This window comes from Bos indicus, chromosome 4, assembly GCF_029378745.1.
Source record: "Bos indicus isolate NIAB-ARS_2022 breed Sahiwal x Tharparkar chromosome 4, NIAB-ARS_B.indTharparkar_mat_pri_1.0, whole genome shotgun sequence".
Lineage (NCBI taxonomy): Eukaryota > Metazoa > Chordata > Mammalia > Artiodactyla > Bovidae > Bos > Bos indicus.
In genome coordinates this window covers 86247727-86266415 of record NC_091763.1, presented here as the reverse complement: position 1 = coordinate 86266415, position 18689 = coordinate 86247727, and the positions used below count along the sequence as shown (strand labels likewise).

Sequence of the window (18689 nt, the reverse complement as noted above, 5' to 3'; positions counted from 1 at the left end):
AGTAATAGATGGAAAACTGGAGTCCTTCTTTATGTAAAAATACATTTGTTATAATGATTGCATTGTATTTTACATATGTTTCATGGTAAATTAAACCACTCATTTTGTATAGATGGTGTTTCTTATGTATCACATGTACATTGTCTACACAAAATGAAGACAGTGCATCAGGCTCCTCTGTCCACGGGATTCTCCAAGCAAGAATACTGAAGTGGGTAGCCATTTCCTTCCCTGGGGGAATTTTCTGATCCAGGAATCGAACCTGGATCTCCTGCATTGCAGGCAGATGGTTTACCATCTGAACCACCAAGGAAGCCCTATGTATCGAATGCAGTGTCACAAAATCTGTGGGCATGCCAGCTTTTAAAAGGATACTATTTTGCTTATATAAGGTTTTAAAGTAATCAAACTCATAGAAACAGAATGCAGAAGAGTTGCAATGGACCAGAGAGAGAGAGGAGGATGTGGAGTTATTGTTCAATGGGTACAGAGTTTCAGTTTTTCAAGATGAAAAGAGTTCTGGAGGTGGAAGACTGTGCTGATTACACAACAGTGTGAATGTACTTAAATCACCAGACTGTACACTTAAAAACCCTTAAAAGGGTAAATGTATCTAAGGAAAGGAAAGGAGGGGAGTTTAGGGTGAGGCATTTAGGCAAAAGTCCATCTCACTCACTAGGCCAACACAGGCTGTGAGAAAGAGAAGTCGGGAAATTTGTCTTCTTTACAGAGACACCTAGGAGTAAACTTGGCTCATGACTGGTCCCACTTAGCAGGAAAGGAGTTGGTGGGATGAGAGGAGTAACACTCGTATCTTGTGGCTTTTACCTGTAGGCTGGAGGAAGTTTGAGAGGTTTGGGTCTCTTCTCTGTTTTAATTATATATTTCTGTATGGCTGTTCTGGGTTTCCATTGCTGTGTGGGCTTTTCTCCAGTTGCAGCAAGTGGGGGCTGCTCTTAGTTGCGGTGCGTGGGCTTCTCCTCGGCTAGCTTCTCTTGTTGCAGAGCATGGGCTCTAGGGCACTCAGGATCCAGTAGCTGCGACATGTGGGCTCAATAGTCACAGTTTCCGGTCTCTAGAGCACGGGCTCAGTATGTGTGTTTGTGACTAACGACAGCAACAACTGCCATGTGGGAGCCTCCTTGACCTGTTTCTCCTGCATTGGCAGGCGGATTCTTTACCACCGAGCCACCAGGAAAGCTCAGTTTGAGACTTCTAAATGCACATTTTTGTGACTATTCTGAACAACACTTTTTAAGCCACACCTGAGTGTGGTATTTCGGAGAAAGCAATGGCACCCCACTCCAATACTCTTGCCTGGAAAATCCCATGAACAGAGGAGCCTGGAAGGCTGCAGTCCATGGGGTCGCTGAGGATTGGACACAACTGAGCTACTTCACTTTCACTTTTCACTTTCATGCATTGGAGAAGGAAAGGGCAACCCACTCCAGTGTTCTTGCCTGGAGAATCCCAGGGACCGGCGAGCCTAGTGGGCTGCCGTCTATGGGGTCGCACAGAGTCAGACATGACTGAAGTGACTTAGCAGCAGCAGCAGAGTGTGGTATTTAACTCAGTGTATAGGTATTGCATTTGACACTTTTTATTATTTTTTGTTTTTATTGTTCTACCTCTGTGTTTTTCCCCCACCCATGATATTCTTTAAAACCTTGTAGAGTTTCTGGCTATCCCTCTACAAGTTTGGGGTGACAATCCAATATAAGCATGCTCTAATATTTTAATGTAATCCCACTCCTAGGACTAGTCAGCTTGTATTTATGTATGTGTTTATTTTAAATTTTTTTTGTTTGTTTTTTTACAAACCTTTCCCTCCATGTTTCAGTGACCTATTACTACATTAAAAAAAAAAAAAAAAAAAACCTACCACGGAACTTAGCAATTGATAACAGCAACAAACAGTGATTTCTCAAGATTATGTGGGCTGGCTGGTTTGGATGGGGTGGTTCCCACATGTTGTTGTTTGGGGTCACTCTTGGTGTGCTCAGTGAGAAGCTCCACTCAGGCTGGACCACGCAGATGACCTCAGTCATCTGCTGACTCAGCTGAGTGGTTGGACGGTTTGGGCCTAACCAGGCCTCTCTTTCTCTCCATGGAGTTTCTTCTCATTCAGTAGCCTGATCTGAGTTTCTTTATGTGGTGATGGGATTCTAAAAATAATGGAAGCTTCAAGGCCCGGAAGTTATCCAGCATCACTTCAGCTGCATTCTATGGGTTAAAACAAGTCCCAGGACAGCCCAGTTTCCAGAGGAGGGACACAGACTCTACCTGTTGGTGGTAAATGTGGCAGGAATTTACAGAAATGGGAGGAATCATTGGTTGCTGTATTTGCAGGCAATCTCTACTCCATATACAGATTATTGTTGTTGTTTAGTCACTAACTTGTGTCTGACTCTTTTGTGACCCCATGGACTGTAACCCGTCAGGCTCCTCTGTCCATGGGATTTTCCAGGCAAGAATAAAGGAGTGGGTTGCCATTTCCTTCTCCAGGGATCTTCCCGATCCAGGGATAGAACCTGCAATTCCTTCATTGGCAGGCTGAATCTTTACCACTGAGCCACCTCGAAAGCCCGCATATACAGATAACTGATGCCAAATGAAATGTTCTGCTTGAGAATGGGCCCAATTAATATTCTGAGGCTTTGCATCAAGCTTAACCTGTAGCAATATTATGTAATTCTTATGTGGGAAATTGTACAGTATAAGCTACAGTTTTATGTAAAAACTTGAAGCCACTGAAGAGGTAATGAATTTTCTTTTCCAAGTATAGACAAGGGTGAGTTTTGAGGCTTGAAATTTTGGGCATTGGGGGTTTGAATCTTGGCCCTGTTATGCACTTTTCTCCTTGGTATTTAGGATTTAGGTATAATAGGATTATTGTGAGGATTAAATGAGTAAATATATATATATATATATATATGAAGTTTAGGAAAGAGCCTGGAACACAGCAAATACATAATAAACATTGGCTTTAAAAATAAAAATCATCATGCTACTGCTAAGTTGCTTCAGTCGTGTCCGACTCTGTGCGACCCCAGAGACGGCAGCCCACCAGGCTTCCTCGTCCCTGGGACTCTCCAGGCAAGAACACTGGAGTAGGTTGCCATTTCCTTCTCCAATGCATGAAAGTGAAAAGTGAAAGTGAAGTCGCTCAGTCGTGTCCGACTCTAGCGACCCCATGAACTGCAGCCCACCAGGCTCCTCCATCCACAGGATTTTCCAGGCAAAAGTACTGGAGTGGGGTGCCACTGCCTTCTCCCATGAATTATCATTACCTATTATTAAATGTAATGTATTATTATAATGTAACACAGAAACGTTAGTTTGGATTAAGCCTCTCGGAGCTGCAGTTTTTTGTAGTCTTATTAACTTTATCGTTACTCCTGTGTTTTTCCTGCTTTCCTGCCTCTTGCCAAGTAAAACAGCAGGTGAAAAAAATCGTTGATTAACAGCTGTGCTAAAGAAATGATTTACCAACTTTTAAACAATGCAATCCGTATGAAAAATATAATTTACACTGTAGCCCAGGATGCTGTAATCTACTCAACTACACTTAATATTGTACAAATATTTCATGAAACAGTATGTATTTTCAAGTTATGCTAGGAACTCTGATTTTTTTGTTCTATTCTATTTCAGTGATTCAATAACAAAATGTCGATTGTGACCCACTATTATTAATTTCATTACCTATTGAAGGGTTTGAAGCTATATATTATGGTCATTGGTTATTCAGCACATGTTCAACCCAGAAATTGTTTCAAGTGTAGTGCTATAATACTATGCCATATGTTCTTTCCATACAGGCCAATTTGATTATGGAGCAAAAAGTTTTTTTTTTTTTTTTCTCACAAATATGGCCTGACCTCTCTAATCAAGAGGCTTCTAAATTCTCTCTTTGGCCACCTGATGTGGAGAGCTGACTCATTTGAAAAGACCCTGATGCTGGGAAAGATTGAGGGCAGGAGGAGAAGGGGATGACAGAGGATGAGATGGTTGGATGGCATCACCGACACGACAGAAATGGGTTTGCGTGGACCCCGGGAGTTGGTGATGGACAGGGAGGCCTGGCGAGCTGCGGTTCATGGGGTTGCAAATAAGTCAGACACAACTGAGTGACTGAACTGAACTGAAATTCTCTCAGTGGGACCTAGGGATCAAGGGAAGGTGTGTACATGTTGTATTTTTGTATAATAAGAAATGAAGTGCCTTATTTGTTTGAAGCTAGATGGACCAGGCTAGAATTCCAACTTCACAACTTACTCCCTTATATTTTCAAACAAGTGATTTAAACTTAACTTTGAAGTCTTGGGTTTTTTTTATCAGTTAAAGCAAAACACAGCTATTATCGACTTCAGTCTGAGTTGTGAGTATTAAATGAGAACACATTCCCAAAGGCCCAGCAAGGTGCAAGCAAAGAAGGCTCTCTTCATCCTATCATGGAACACAAACTTCCAAATTCATAGCTATTATTTAAGTTCTGTATTTTCTATTTTTCCAGGTATGTTAAGACTTGGTAGAATACTATGATTAAACTCTATTATTTCTTTAATGCAATTTAATTTCTACAACCATGTATTGTCCTGATATTCTACCTAATATTGCTAATAAGGGTTATAGTTATTATTTTGGAATATGGATAGGAATTATGAAACAATTTTGCGTTTGCAGGTTTTGGTTTGACCTCCCAGTTAACACATGATCGTGCGAAAAGGTGTGTACAGGAGAAAAACATTTCTTTTATGTTGCTAAATACATTAAACGAAAGTGAGGTGCAAAATACAAGAATTGCCTTTCTCCTTGAGCCCAACATTTAAGGTTACCAGCGTTCTAGTGCTCAGTCAGGTAGTATCTTTGCCATAGGTGAACTAGTTTGGAAGGAGTCAGGAGGAAATAATGATCATCTCGAATATGGAGCTCTAAAATGGGACTGATTATTTTAAATTTTCTTCCTTTAAGGCGGGGATTATAGAAGTGTGACTGAAGGCAGAGGGTGGCGGACGGGGGAGGGCGAGGAGAGGCCGTGACACTTCTGCCCTGTCCTGGAGTGCAGACGGCCGCCGCCCCCTTCGCTCCCACGTGGCAGGTCCAGACAGCCCGGCGCGGACAGGGGGCGGGGCCGCAGAACCCCTCCCTTTGCTCTCAGGCCCTTCCTCAGGCCTGCACGGCGCCAGCGCAGTCCTCCACCGCCAGGGGGCGGGCGCGGCTTGCCAGCGGCGGGGTCCCATTGGTTGCGCCGGGGAAGTGGGGGAGGCGGCCCAGCGGCGAGCTGGCTTCCTCCTGGCCACTCGCAGGGGTGAGGGGAAGCCGGAGGAACCCGGGAGGAAGCCGAGGAGCGAGCGGGAGGCGGCGGCGGCGGCTCCCGTCGGCCTTCTGCAAGACTGACCGTAGGGAGGCCGGAAAGCGGGCGCGCGCGGCGGACAGGCGGGCGGGAGGCCGGTGAGACGGACGGGGAGGCGGACCGTGCCGCGGCCGAAGGCAGGGAGGCTGGGGGGAGCCGGGGACCCACCTTCACCTTCATCTTCCGCTCACCCCGCGATTGCCGGCCCGGGGCGTGCCCGGGTGGTCGGGGCGCGTCCCGCCGGGGGCAGGGCGCGACAGGAGCGGGGCACCGGAGCGTGGCGGGCCGGGGGTCCAGGCCGCCGGCCCCGCGCGGGCATCCCCAGCCCGGCGGCCGGTCTCCGGGCTCCGCGGAGGGCGGGGCGGCGCCTGCACCTGGCGCTCCGGCCTGGGGCTGGCACCTGGGGCGCGCGTCCCGCGCTCGGTCTCCAGCTCGGGTCGGAAATGCGGGCCGAGTGCTCTAAAGGGGCGGGGATGGAGTTGGATGTTGCATTAGAACTCTGTGGAGGGCGATCTTGGCTTAGTTGTAAAGTTTTAGTGTCTTCTGAGCTGGAGGTACTTTTTATTTTTTAAACCTATCCAGCCCATTGGAATTCAGTATCACGGATGGACGTACTGTTTTTTCTTTTCTTTCTTTCCCACTTGTTTGCTGCTAAGCTCACAGTTAATATGTTACAATTTGTGACCCTAGATCTAAATAATGAGTGATGGACTGACAATCTCCAGCTGTAATTTTTTTTGTTTTCATCACTCTGTATTTTTTAAAAAATTTCTTATCATACAAAACTGTTTAATTCACAGAAGCTTTTCTTTGTTTCTTTCTATTTGGCCAAAAAGAATATGAATACAGTTGCTTACGAGGCGCTGTGCCAGCTGCTTTCCGATGCACATTTTATTTCTTAACGACCCATAGAGTAGGTCCGTTTGTGTATTTTCCCAATTTTACTGAGAAAATATGATCTCCCCTAGAGGTTAGGATCAAAAAGATAGAGACTAGCAGGAGATCCCAGACCCCTTGAACTCTTAACTACCTTTCAGGGCTAGTGATATCCTGTCAAATTTTATAGGTTTTGGGGAGACCTTAATGTTTTTCATACAGTGCATTATTGAGTACAAATTACTAACACCAGCAAGAGATTGGCAGAATCAGCATCTGGTTGTGGTCATATCCATATCATTAACTATACCTCCTTTTAAAGGCTGCCAGTCTCAAGTTCTGTGGCAGTTTACTAATTAAATCACAGCGTTCCCCCCTCCCCCCACCCTTTATACAGGTGTGAGAAGCTGTAGTCTGTGTAATGTTTTCTAAACTCATTTTTCTTGATAGCAAGAAAGAGTTTGATGCCGTGATACTCTCCCAGGGGATCTCTCAGAATCACCTATAAATGAGGCTTCAAAAAAGGACACAGGTCAGGTTCCTCCCCAAGACCCCAGTGGAGGGATCTTCTGTTTAAAAGGGAGTAAAGTAAGACTGAGCCCACTAGGTTAAAGTGGCCTTTTAAATAAACTTAATAACTGTTACAATTTTAAAAAGAATTACTAAGTAACTAAATCTTTTGTAATTAAAGAAGATACCTTTAAAAAGGAAAAGATCATTGGAGAGAATGTCAGAGGATAAAGAGATTGTTGTTGAATGGTGATAAGTAGTCCTTGTGGGACATCAGAGAGTCTGACTTTTATTTAACCACATATTTTAAGTCTTAAATGGTCAGCCTCAGTATTTGAAAACTTGTATATTCATAATTAGACATACCAGAGTACTTATTTGTGCCTGCTGGTAATTATAGGTAACATGGATACTGTGAATAAGGCAGCCTTGGCTCTCAAAGCTACTGTACTTTATCTGAGGTATGAATCTTCCCCCACCCCGCCACTCCTTACTTTTATAACTCCTTTCTCAAAGCTGAAAGGTCCAAGACCTAAGAAGAAAGAGATTTTGGTCTTATGCATCACAGAAATGCATCTAGCTGAGAATTTAGTAAATAGCAAACATTTGTCTTAAACTTAGTCCAGAAGAGTTCCTGAACTTGGGATCAGAGAATTGGGATTTTAAGCAATAATTCTGCAATTAGTTCATTGCCCAATAGAGGGCATTGACCACCTTATTAATATCATATTTTTGCCTAATTTCCTTAATCTGATTGGGGTGATTGCACATGACTCCCAAGCTCTTTAAACTTGAAAAGGTTTTGTGAATTTTATTCTGCTCTTAAAATAGAGTCAGCTGATATTTTCTCAGGGGAGAAAATTATGTTCCACTACCTCTAAGTTTCTAGTTTCACCCCATCAGTATTCTTCCATTGTCTTCTTCACTTTTTCATTTGATTCAAGCTGTTTTTATTACTTATATCTCCCTTATTTCTAATCTAATTAATTTTCATCTGTTCTTTATTTTTCTAGCTTTACTCTGGTGAGTTTTTCAGTTGCCTTTAAAAATTAAATTTAATCTACGTAACATAAAATTTACTATTTTTAAGTGTACAATTCTATGACATTTAGTGCATTCATAGTATTGGGAGGTCATCACATCTTTTAAAAATATTAATTTATTTAATTGGAGGCTAATTACAGTATTGTAGTGGTTCTTACCATACATTGACATGAATCAGCCATGGGTGTACATGTGTTCCCCATCCTGAACCACCCTCCCACCTCCCTCACCATCCCATCCCTCAGGGTCATCCCAGTGCACCAGCCCAGAGCACCCCGTCTCATGCATCGAACCTGGACTGACGATCTGTTTCATATGGTAATATACATGCTTCAATGCTATTCTCTCAAATCATCACACCCTCGCTGTCTCCCACAGAGTCCAAAAGTCTGTTCTTTACATCTGTGTCTCTTTTGCTGTCTCACGTATAGGGTCATCATTACCATCTTTCTAAATTCCATAAATATGTTTTAATATACTGTATTAGTGTTTTTCTTTCTGTCTTACTTCACTCTGTATAATAGGCTCCAGTTTCATCCACCTCATTAGAACTGATTCAAATGCATTGTTTTTAATAGCTGAGTAATATTCCATTGTGTATATGTACTACAGTTTTCTTTTCCATTCATCTGCCGATGGACATCTAGGTTGCTTCCATGTCCTAGCTATTGTAAACAGTGCTGCGATGAACATTGGGGTACACGTGTCTCTTTCAATTCTGGTTTCCTCAGTGTGTATGCCTAGCAGTGGGATTGCTGGGTTGTATGGCAGTTCTATTTCCAGTTTTTTAAGGAATCTCCACACTGTTCTCCATAGTGGCTGCACCAGTTTGCATTCCACCAACACATCTTTTAATTCTACATTTTCATCACCCCAAAAGGAAACCTCGTGTTCATTAAGCAATTACAATGGGAATTACCCCATTCCCCAACCTATGGCAACCACCAGTCTGCTTTCTCTACAGATTTATCTGTTCTGAATATCCCATGTAAATGGAGTCATAAGATAGGTGATCTTTGTGTCTAGCTTCTTTTACTTCACATTAAGTTTTAAAGGTTCATCCATGTTGTAACCTGTATCAGCATTTTGTTCCTTTCTATGACTGAATAATATTCCATGTATAGATACATACCACATTTTGTTTAGTATTCATCCATTGATGGATCCTCATGAGTTTTTGTGTGCCAGTAAGAAAAAATTATATAGATGTTTGTAGCTGTGAGTCTGAATTGATTTTCATCGTGGCTTGTTTAGATAGTATCATGGTTATCAGATGTACTGCCTAGCTATCCATGTGCCGTGCTATGCTAAGTTGCTTCAGTCACGTCTGAGTCTTTGTGACCTCATGGACTGTAGCCCGTTAAGCTCCTCTGTTTATGGGATTTCCCAGGCAAGAATACTGGAGTAGGTTGCCATATCTTCCTCCAGGGATCTTCCTGACCCAGGATCCAACCTGTATCTCCTGTTGTTTCCTGCTTTGGCAGGGGGATTCTTTACCACTGTGCCATTGGCAGTTAGGATATCATTAAATGTGTCTTGAAGGACCTGTGATTGACAAAAAAATGAATTTTTAATTGGTTCAGAAAATTTTACACTAGAAGCTTCTTACTATCTGTTCTTTGCAAATGGCTGCTAACTTGCATTCTTGATTTTGTGATAGAAATGACACACTCTCCAGGCCCTTGGGCAGATGGAGGCTCTTTGCTTCTCCATTTCTTCATGTAAATAATTTGACTAACAGAATTATGTCTGCGCTGGTACAGTGAAATTCTGAAGACTAACTTAAAGACTGTATAAATGAAGGGAATATATAGGGGACTTCTAAAACATTCAGAATTAGGTACCTGTACCATCCCATCTGATACAGTGTAAAATATTGGAATTATAGGAAATGAAGATAGTTATACTCTATGGAAATTGTACCTTTCTCTTGTCTCTTTTTGTAGCGATTTGTGAACTAGACACTTCTTTACTTATGTTCAACTTATAGTTAAAATGTATTTAGTTTTATTTTGCTATTGATCATATCTCTCCCTCCCTCCTTCCCTTTGTGTCTATCAATCCATTCGTCCATCTCTCTTTCTCCTCTTGGATGGTATAGTGTAAGATTAAAGCAGGTTACATTACAGCCATTTAGTCAGCAATTGTGAAACTCTGCAGGAGCTGACAGAAGAAATGTCATTTTGTCTCGTTTTCTATTTGGGATATGTTTGTACTCTTAGTTACAGAAATCTGATCCCCACTTCATTTCTTCAGTTGGATTATGAATTTTTAAGCAAAATTCTGATTTGGTAGAGGAAAGCTGCAAGAAAATATTGGGATGGTTTTAATTTTACACTCTGTTGTAAGCATTGCAAACAGGAGTTCTCTTTGCTCTGTTCCTCACACAGTGTTTCCAGGTTTATCCACTGCTCTTCTCTCCCTCACTCTCACAGGAGATGCGGCCCAGAGTCTAGCTGATTTCCATTGTTAAGGAAAGAATGAAGATTCTTGTATTGTGAATTTTACCTTTGGGCTCTTGTGGCCTAGATCTGACTCACTCCCCAGCCCTACTCTAGACTTCGCTGTGTGTTTGGATTGATGTACTGTTGGGCTGAAGTACTCACATCTGAGCTTGACTGAGGGTCACCTGGGGAGTTTATTAACCATGCAGGAGTTTTAATCCTCTCTCCAAGAAATTCCAGGCCCAGGAATTTGCCTTGTATTGGGTTGGCCAAAAAGTTCATTTGGGCTTTTTCGTAAGATGTTACAGAAAAACCCTGATGAACTTTTTGATCAACCCAATAAAAGGCCTACCAGTAATTGATGTTGTTGTTTAGTCGCTAAGTTGTGTCTGGCTCTTTGTGACCCCATGGACTTCAGCCCACCAGGCTCCTCGGTCCATGGGGATTTTCCAGGCAAGAATACTGGAGTGGGTTGCCATTTCCTTCTCCAGGGGATCTTCCCAACCCAGGGATTGAACCCAGGTCTCCTGCATTGGCAGGTGAATTCTTCCCTGCTGAGCCACCAGGGAAGCCCTGTGTGCGCGTGATGTGGGCTATTTTATAGTTAGGGCTTCAAAGAACCAGATATGGGATTTCATTGAATCTAAGCTGTTTGTAAGGTACACCATTATTTTACACACTACTAAGAGGAAGAAATGTGGTTGTAAACCTCATCCTGATTTAAGACTTGTTAAAAGAAAGGAGATAGTGTGCTTCTTAGAATCAGTAAAGTAGAATGTCAGGTACCTGAGACACCACAAGCCCCTCTTGTTACAGTGAAGGGTTATAATGAAGCCATGGGTAAAAAGAATTATAATGTAACAGTCCTTTAGGCCTTATACTTTGTAAAATTTGTTTATAATAGAGTTTAACATAGGATGCCTGTACTTGACCTATGTTTGTAATGAAGATTACACTGATGCCTTTGTTTTAAAATGCAGTGTAACTGTATCAGAGTGTAATGCACTCTAGTTTGGCCCCATGTTATTTTCAGCGTACCCATTTCCAGTCTTTTATGTGTGGGTGTTGCAGATCAGTTCAGAAATCTTATTTTTAAGCTTCTGTGTACTTTAGTGATTTCCATTTTGTGTAGTCCATTAAAATTTGTACTTTATGCTACAGTGACATTGGTGTGGCTTGCTCATTTGAGTTCTTTTTTGTCACCCTTTCTTCTGTTAGAGAGTTCATAACCCCTGATGCCAGCTAGCCAGTTACATGCATATACACCAGCCACCTGTGTTGAGTAGTTTTAGGATTTTGTGGTAGTAATCCGTGTCAGCACCAAGTTTGGTGTTGACTTAAAAAAAGTCACACGCTAAAAGTTGAGAGTTATGTTTTACTTGGTGGAATTTTTAGGACTTTAAGCCCAGGAGACAGCATCTCAAATGACCCTGTGAGAACTGCTTTCATGAGGGGAGGCAGGGGACAGGTTATATAGAAGTTTCGTAACAAGGGACAGGTAGTCCGAACAGCAAAAGATTATTGTTAATTAAAGGAAGCCAGATAACTCAAGGAATTTATTGCAAGAGTCTGGGCTCACTGAAATCATTCCTTTCATATGTATCTCAGCTATCTGGGTCCTGTATCCTGTGTTTTCCACATCTTGAACTTTCTTGGGACTCTCTGTAGGGAGTGGCTGTAGTTTGATGGCTGCTAGATCACAGGTGTTCTCTTTTCTGAGTGCTCTTAGGGCTTAGGAACTCACAGTAGAGGGCTGGAATCTCCTTGACTGAGACATTCTTGGTTACTGATGTGGCAAGAAATACTCCATTTCTTAGTGAAAGTCTCTCAGTCATGTCTGACTCTTTACGACCCCATGGACTGTCCTGCCAGGCTCCTCTGTCCATGGAATTCTCCAGGTAAAGAATATTGGACTGGGTAGCCATTCCTTTTTCCAGGGGATCTTCCCATCCTATCGAACTCAGGTCTCCTGCATTGCAAGCGGAGTCTTTACATCTGAGCCACCAGGGAAGCCCAAGAATACTGGAGTAGGTAGCCTATCCCTTCTCCAGGGGATCTTCCTGACCCTGGAATCGAACCAGGGTGTCCTGCACTATAGGCAGATTCTTTTCCAGCTGAGCTACCAGAGAAGCCCATTTCTCAGTGGGTCACAGTGAACCAGAATTCTGGCTACCAACTTCAAGAGAAGCACCACAGTGGAACATTGGGGCCTGAAGAGGAGACTAGGTTAAAACATAGGTTAAAATGAATCTTTCTTCACCAGTGAGAATTCAGTGAAGAACAGCCCCTCCTGCTATGCTGCTTCCTCCAGTGGCATCATTTTGGCAAATGAAATATTTTTTGTCTGTAGAAAGCTGCTTAGACTTGGAGTGGGGGGGAGGGGGATATGTGTCCACTTAGTGTCTAATCACTTGAAGTATATACAGAAAACATGTTTAAATGCTTGTTAATCAACTGAAGTATTTTAGATGTCTAATATCTCAACTGTCTGAAGGGGAAAGAACTTTAGGTCTCTAGCTGATTCATCTTGGTGGAAGGAGTTGTCCTGTGGAATTCTCTGTGTTGGGTGAACAGTGCTGAAGTAGTTTTGCGCTTAGAGGATGGTATGTGTGGTCTGGCAGGCTCGGCTCCCCCTCCTCCCTTCCACCCGTCATTGGGGCTGAGTCAGGACAGGCAGGACAGTTGCATGGTTAGCACGGCTGCTTGTAACTGGTTTTTAACTGGAGGGACAAGACAGGATGACAGTTACAGTTTGTCTTGTCTCGTTCTTAAAAGAATGGAGTTTTATCCAGCTGCTGCACATCAGACGGAATATCTCTGAAGTGTTACTTTGTCCAGGCACTGCCAGGAGAAGCAAATAAAAGCAAAGGATAGCAATTTATGGTGGGTGGACTACGGAGGAAAGCTGAGTGCACCCAGAATATTTCAGGGAGAGAGGTGCCCTCTGGCTCATTTCTGCTTTTCCATAGTATGCTTTTAATTCTGTTTCTGAGGCCCAGTTAGATACTAATCCTCTTTTTAATGTAATTTCAATGTGATGCTATTAAGAAAATAAGTAAAACCATATGATGCTAGTTCAGAAAAGTTTCAAATCCAGGATTAGATCATTTGTATCCCTCTCTTCTTGAGGTTTTCAGTAGAATATTACCATTTCCTTCTGAAGAAACTCACTTATTGGATCTATTGAATTATTATTTTAAAGTGTTTGGTCTGTTGCTTTGTAGTTTCGTCTTTTTGAAGGCCATTTTGCAGGAGAGTGGATACACTTACATTTTCCTCAGTGATCTTTGGAAAAAGTGAATATATTCTTGGCACTGTAGAATTATACAGATGTCCTCCTTTCCTTCCCAAATGCTTTGTTTTTAGCTCCTTTTTCTTTTCTTTTTCCTTCTAATAAGATTAGTTTGATCATTTAAAAACCTAGGATACTTTTCCAGTTGTTACGCAGACATCTAAAATTTTCCCTTTAATCTTTTCAGGTCATACTTCCACTTAAGTGTCTGACACATGTGTGTGTTAAACTGGTAGATTTTAGAAACATCCATTCTTTAGGATTTTGTATCAGAGTCTCCTATGAGAACTAAAATATTTTCAAGGTAGTAACTGGGTTTTTTTCTGTTGCTTAACAGAAAACAGCAAATTCTATTAAATTCACAATACTTATAATATAGTGATAGCAACTCACGTATTTTGAATGTTAAGATTCTTTCAAGTGAATGCAATCTTCTTACCATCTTCATTTTGTTATTTCAAAAATGTACCCCTCTTGGTGAAGATGTGTGCAAATGGCCTCTGGATGATACGAGTACTTGAGAACAGTCTGCACCTGATACGGTGATAGCTTTCTATTAAAGCGAAGGTTCCTTAAAACTAAATATTTGAAATTTAAAAAATTGATCAGACACAGTTACCCATATCCTTTTGCCCTTTTAAAGTCCATCACACACACACACACACACACACACACACACACACACACACACAAGCAATCACTTTTAAACACTTACCAAAGCAGTTAAGCTCTCCTCACCATCATTTTTACAGTTAATGAAAGGATATATAATGAGCTTAATTTTTCTCCATTTTTTTTTAATGTCTCCTGGGATCCTTTGAAAAACATTCCAGAGTCTATAGATTTATTCCTGTCTTTACTGTAGGTGGACAGCTGCATCTGTAGGAAAGGAAAGACACCTTCCTTTCTTTTGAAGAGAATCTGTGATGTTGATTCTCATTGAGTAGATGCTTCTTATGTGGAGAGCAGTTGATTGTGAAAATGTGTGGTGAACATGAATGGAACAGAGAATTCAGGGTTGTTTGATCAGTCCTTCCTCTCTGCTGGTACTGCTCAGAGGTCCCATAGAAGCCATATGGGAATTGTATACTGCAGGTAGTCCAGCAAGAAATGTTGGCATATTAGAGCATGGTCAGGAAAGTTTTTAATTCCTCTATTTTAAACGTTTTTTAAATTTCAATTTCATTTTTTTAATTCCTTTACCTCAGGTGGCAAATTATGACTGATGGGTCTAATGGGTCACGAGCCAAATTGGCTTTTGTATTTTTAAGTGATCAAAAAGAAAAAAAGCAAAAGCAGAATAATAGCTTATAATGTGAAAATTTTAATAAATAAAAGTTTTTCTTTATAACACAACTGGGCCCATTTGTTTCAGTATTGTAAATTGTTCTCCAGTTATAACCACAGAACAGAGTAGGTTTGACAGAGACTCTGTGGTCTGCTGGCGGCTCAGCTGGTAAAGAATCTGCCTGCAATGTGGGAGACCTGGGGTTCAATCCCTGGGTCCAGAAGATCCCCTGGAGAAGGGAATGGCAACCCACTCTGTATTCTTGCCTGGAGAATCCCAAGGATGGAGGAGCCTGGCGGGCAACATTCCATGGGGTTGCAAAGAGTCGGACCTGACTGAGGGGCTAACACTTTCACTTCGACACTGTGGTCCACAGAACTAAAGCATTTACCCTCTGGCCCTTTTACAGAAAGTTGCCAACACTTGCTCTGTTTTATTTACATAAATGCAAGTATTTTTTGCAAATAATTTTCTTTAAATACCATACTTGTATTTGTAAACATAATATTAGAATAATTTCCCCTTGTGACTTTTAGCTGTAGCATTCTTTATGTTTCAGCATTGTGTCATTTTTCTCCTTTACTGCTCTGGGACTGAAAATTTCGTCTATTACATTCTGGTCTTGAGGGGATCTGGGTTCTCCAGAGAAACAGAATCAATAGGAGACCATCTGTCTGTCTGTCTATCTCCCTGTCTATTAATATCTACCTTGTGTGTATGTACTCAATTGCTCAGTCATGTCTGACTCTTTGAGACCCTGTGGAGTGTAACCCACCCAACTCCTCTTTCCATGGGATTCTCCAGGCAAGAATACTGGACTGGGTTGCCATGTCCTCCTCCAGGGGATCTTTCCGACCCAGGAACTAAACCCGAGTCTCCTGCACTTGCAGGTGTATTCTTTACCTCTGCACCACCTGGGAAGCACACGTATCTGCCTACCTAAGATAAGTAGCTATCAGAAGGAATCGGCTTGTGCAGTTGTGAAGGCTGAGAAGTTGCAGGATCTGTAGTCAGCAGGCAGGAGAGCCAGTGATATGGTTCCAGTCTGAGGCCACAGGCCTGAGAGCTGGGAGAATTAAGTGGTATAAGTTTCAAATCTGGAGGCAGGTGAAGACCTGAATATTCATTGAAAGGACTGATGCTGAAGCTGAAACTCCAATACTTTGGCCACCTGCTGCAAAGAACTGACTCATTGGAAAAGACCCTGATGCTGGAAAAGATTGAAAGCAGGAGGAGAAAGGGACGACAGAGGATGAGATGGTTGGATGGCATCACTGACTTGATGGACATGAGTTTGGGCAAGCTCCTGGAGTTGATGATGGACAGGGAAGCCTGGCGTGCTGTGGTCCATGGGGTTGCAAAGAGTCGGACACAGCTGAGTGACTGAGCTGAAACTGAAGATCGATATCCCAGCTTGAAGACTATAGGCAGAGAGTGAATGCTGCTCTACTCAGCCCTTTTTGTTCTCTTCAGGCCTCCCAACTGATTGAACAAGGCTCACTCACTTGGGGAAGGCAAATTGCTTTACTCTAATGTTAATCTCATCCAGTAAGATTCTCACAGACACATCCAGAATGTTTAACCAAGTACAGTGTCTGGGCACCCAGTGGCCCAGTGGAGTAGACACATAAATTAGCCATCACAAGGCCTAAATGTACTTCAAATCAATTTTTAGACTTTGACTTCTTTTCCCGTTGGTCTTCTGGAAAAGCCTTAATTCACATGAATATTAGAATCGTCTATTGATTCTCAGTTGATTCATTTAAAATTGCCGTCTGGGAGGAAACATTTTCCTCTACCCTTTTAGTTTCTTTTGGCTGGTCTAAAATTAACATGAAACAGATTAACAGAAAGTCAGAAGTTTAATAACATGTATACATGGGGGAGATCCGAGAAAAATGAGTAACTTGCCAAAATGGCGGAAATTCTCACATAAAATACTATCTTCAGCTAAAGACAAAAGAGAAGGAATATGAGGGGTAGTGGTTTGGGACTTCAAAGGGGAGGAGGGGGCAGTTCCCTTGGAGACAGAAGAGCAAATGTTTGGTAAATGTTTCCTGGGTCTTGCAGTGACAATGGGATACCTAGAGGAATTTTAGCAAGCAGATTCTGCTAGGTTCCTCGCTATCTTCGCATCTGGTTCATACTATCATTATCTATGGTAATAGCTTCTTCTGAATAGACCCCCTATAAATTCTTAAGGCAGCAAAGGGGGAAGATCAGGATCTTTTTCCCTTGACTGTTTCCAACTGGAAGTAATTAACACACCAAAGAGACCTTTGGGGTTGCAAATTTTGTTTCCTTATACTGCCGTTTGGCCATAACTGAGTTAAACGTGGATTGAATGGAGTGGTTCAATTCAGTTCAGTTGCTCAGTCATGTCCAACTCTTTGCAACCCCATGAACTGCAGCACGCCAGGCCTCCCTGTCCATCACCACCTCCCAGAGTCCACCCAAACCGATGTCCATTGAGTCAGTGATGCCATCCAACCATCTCATCCTCTGTCGTCCCCTTCTCCTGCCTTCAGTCTTTCCCAGCATCAGGGTCTTTTCAAATGAGTCAGCTTTCCTGATATTTTTGGTGTATAATTGTATTTTCTTCTGGTTTAATTGATTGTTGTTTGTTGGTATTCTTCATTCTCTTGTGGCCTTTCTGTCTTGCACGAAGTGTTCTAATACACAGGCTTAGTCATTTTGACAAACCTTCAGAGCCCTAGAGGGGCTAGTTGGCAGCAGGGATTAGTGATTCCCAGAGCAATTTGCAAAAGCCAGATTGATTGGCATGGAATTTTGTCAACAAGCTTCTTAGAACATGTCAGAGAGCTGCTGGGGTGAAAGGGAGGTGGAATTGTTTACAGTATCAGCTTCTTACTTACCTTTTATATGACCTTGAACAAATCTCTTGACTTCATCTATAATGCTGTAGGGTTATTGGGAAGATTACATGAAATAAGAATGCGTGACTTACTCAGCTGTTTGCCTCATTACCTAGTTTTTGCTAACTGGCACAGTCTTACACTCATGGTGAATAATCGTTCCTAGGGCTTATTTTGTTGGTGTAGAATGGTGCTCTTCTAATTCACCGGATATAGCTTGAGTCCACTTCTCAAGGAGAGAATGACAGTATCATTTGACCTGTGTTTTTATCCATCATCCCTTAGAATCAGTTGACTGATTCTAAGACAGGATCTGTTTATTCAGGCCTAATTTTAGCAAATCTCCATAAATTAAATCAAAGTAGATGGTTGGGCTAAATGAAATGTTTAAATTACAAGAAATTTGAAGAAATCTAGTGTGTCAATCAGAGGTCCTAATTCAGGCTCCCTCCTTCATTCTAGATTGCTTACTTAATTAGTGTTTATCCAGAATGGTGTTTCATTGGTCAGAGCAAGCACAGTGGCCCTGCTTGCAGTGCACCCTGAGGGTTATGCGCTTTACACATTAGCAACCGATGATATGGGTAACCATTGATCTAATACATGGGAACTTGTTTTGACCTAGACTATACTTTTGGGTCGGGGCGGGGGAGAGAGAAAAATATACTTCACAAATATACTATATATATATATTTTAATCTTTAAAAACACTCTCCTTCCACCCATATTCCTGTTTTGGTAAATGACTCTAATTTTTATATCTCTCTTTTTTAATGAATATATAAGAACAGTTATCAAATTCTCACCTCTTGACCCTGAATTAAAGAGCTCTGGATTTCTAGCAGAGGCCTTGTCCCCCCTTTTGATGTGGTGTTCATTTTCTCTGGACCTGTTGTACCTCCATTTGATTGTTGGAGATTCAGCCTGAGGTGAATACCAGACTCCATTAAATGTTCCTTCCCCGGGACAATTCTCTGTAAATGTTTTGTTTGTTTTTAATGTC

General features: G+C 41.9%; 1 protein-coding gene across 2 annotated transcripts in view; it reads left to right on the top strand.

Annotated features, from left to right (window-relative positions):
* Positions 1–5284: 5284 nt before the first annotated feature.
* The window catches only part of FAM3C (FAM3 metabolism regulating signaling molecule C), a 54180-nt gene continuing 40775 nt past the window's right edge, over positions 5285–18689 (top strand). The window contains exon 1 of one of the 2 annotated variants that reach the window (XM_070788069.1): positions 5285–5402. The gene's annotated coding sequence lies outside the window, so the exon portion shown is untranslated. Of the gene's footprint in view, positions 5455–18689 lie in introns of both variants that reach the window. The other variant, XM_019958991.2, reaches the window with a different exon arrangement.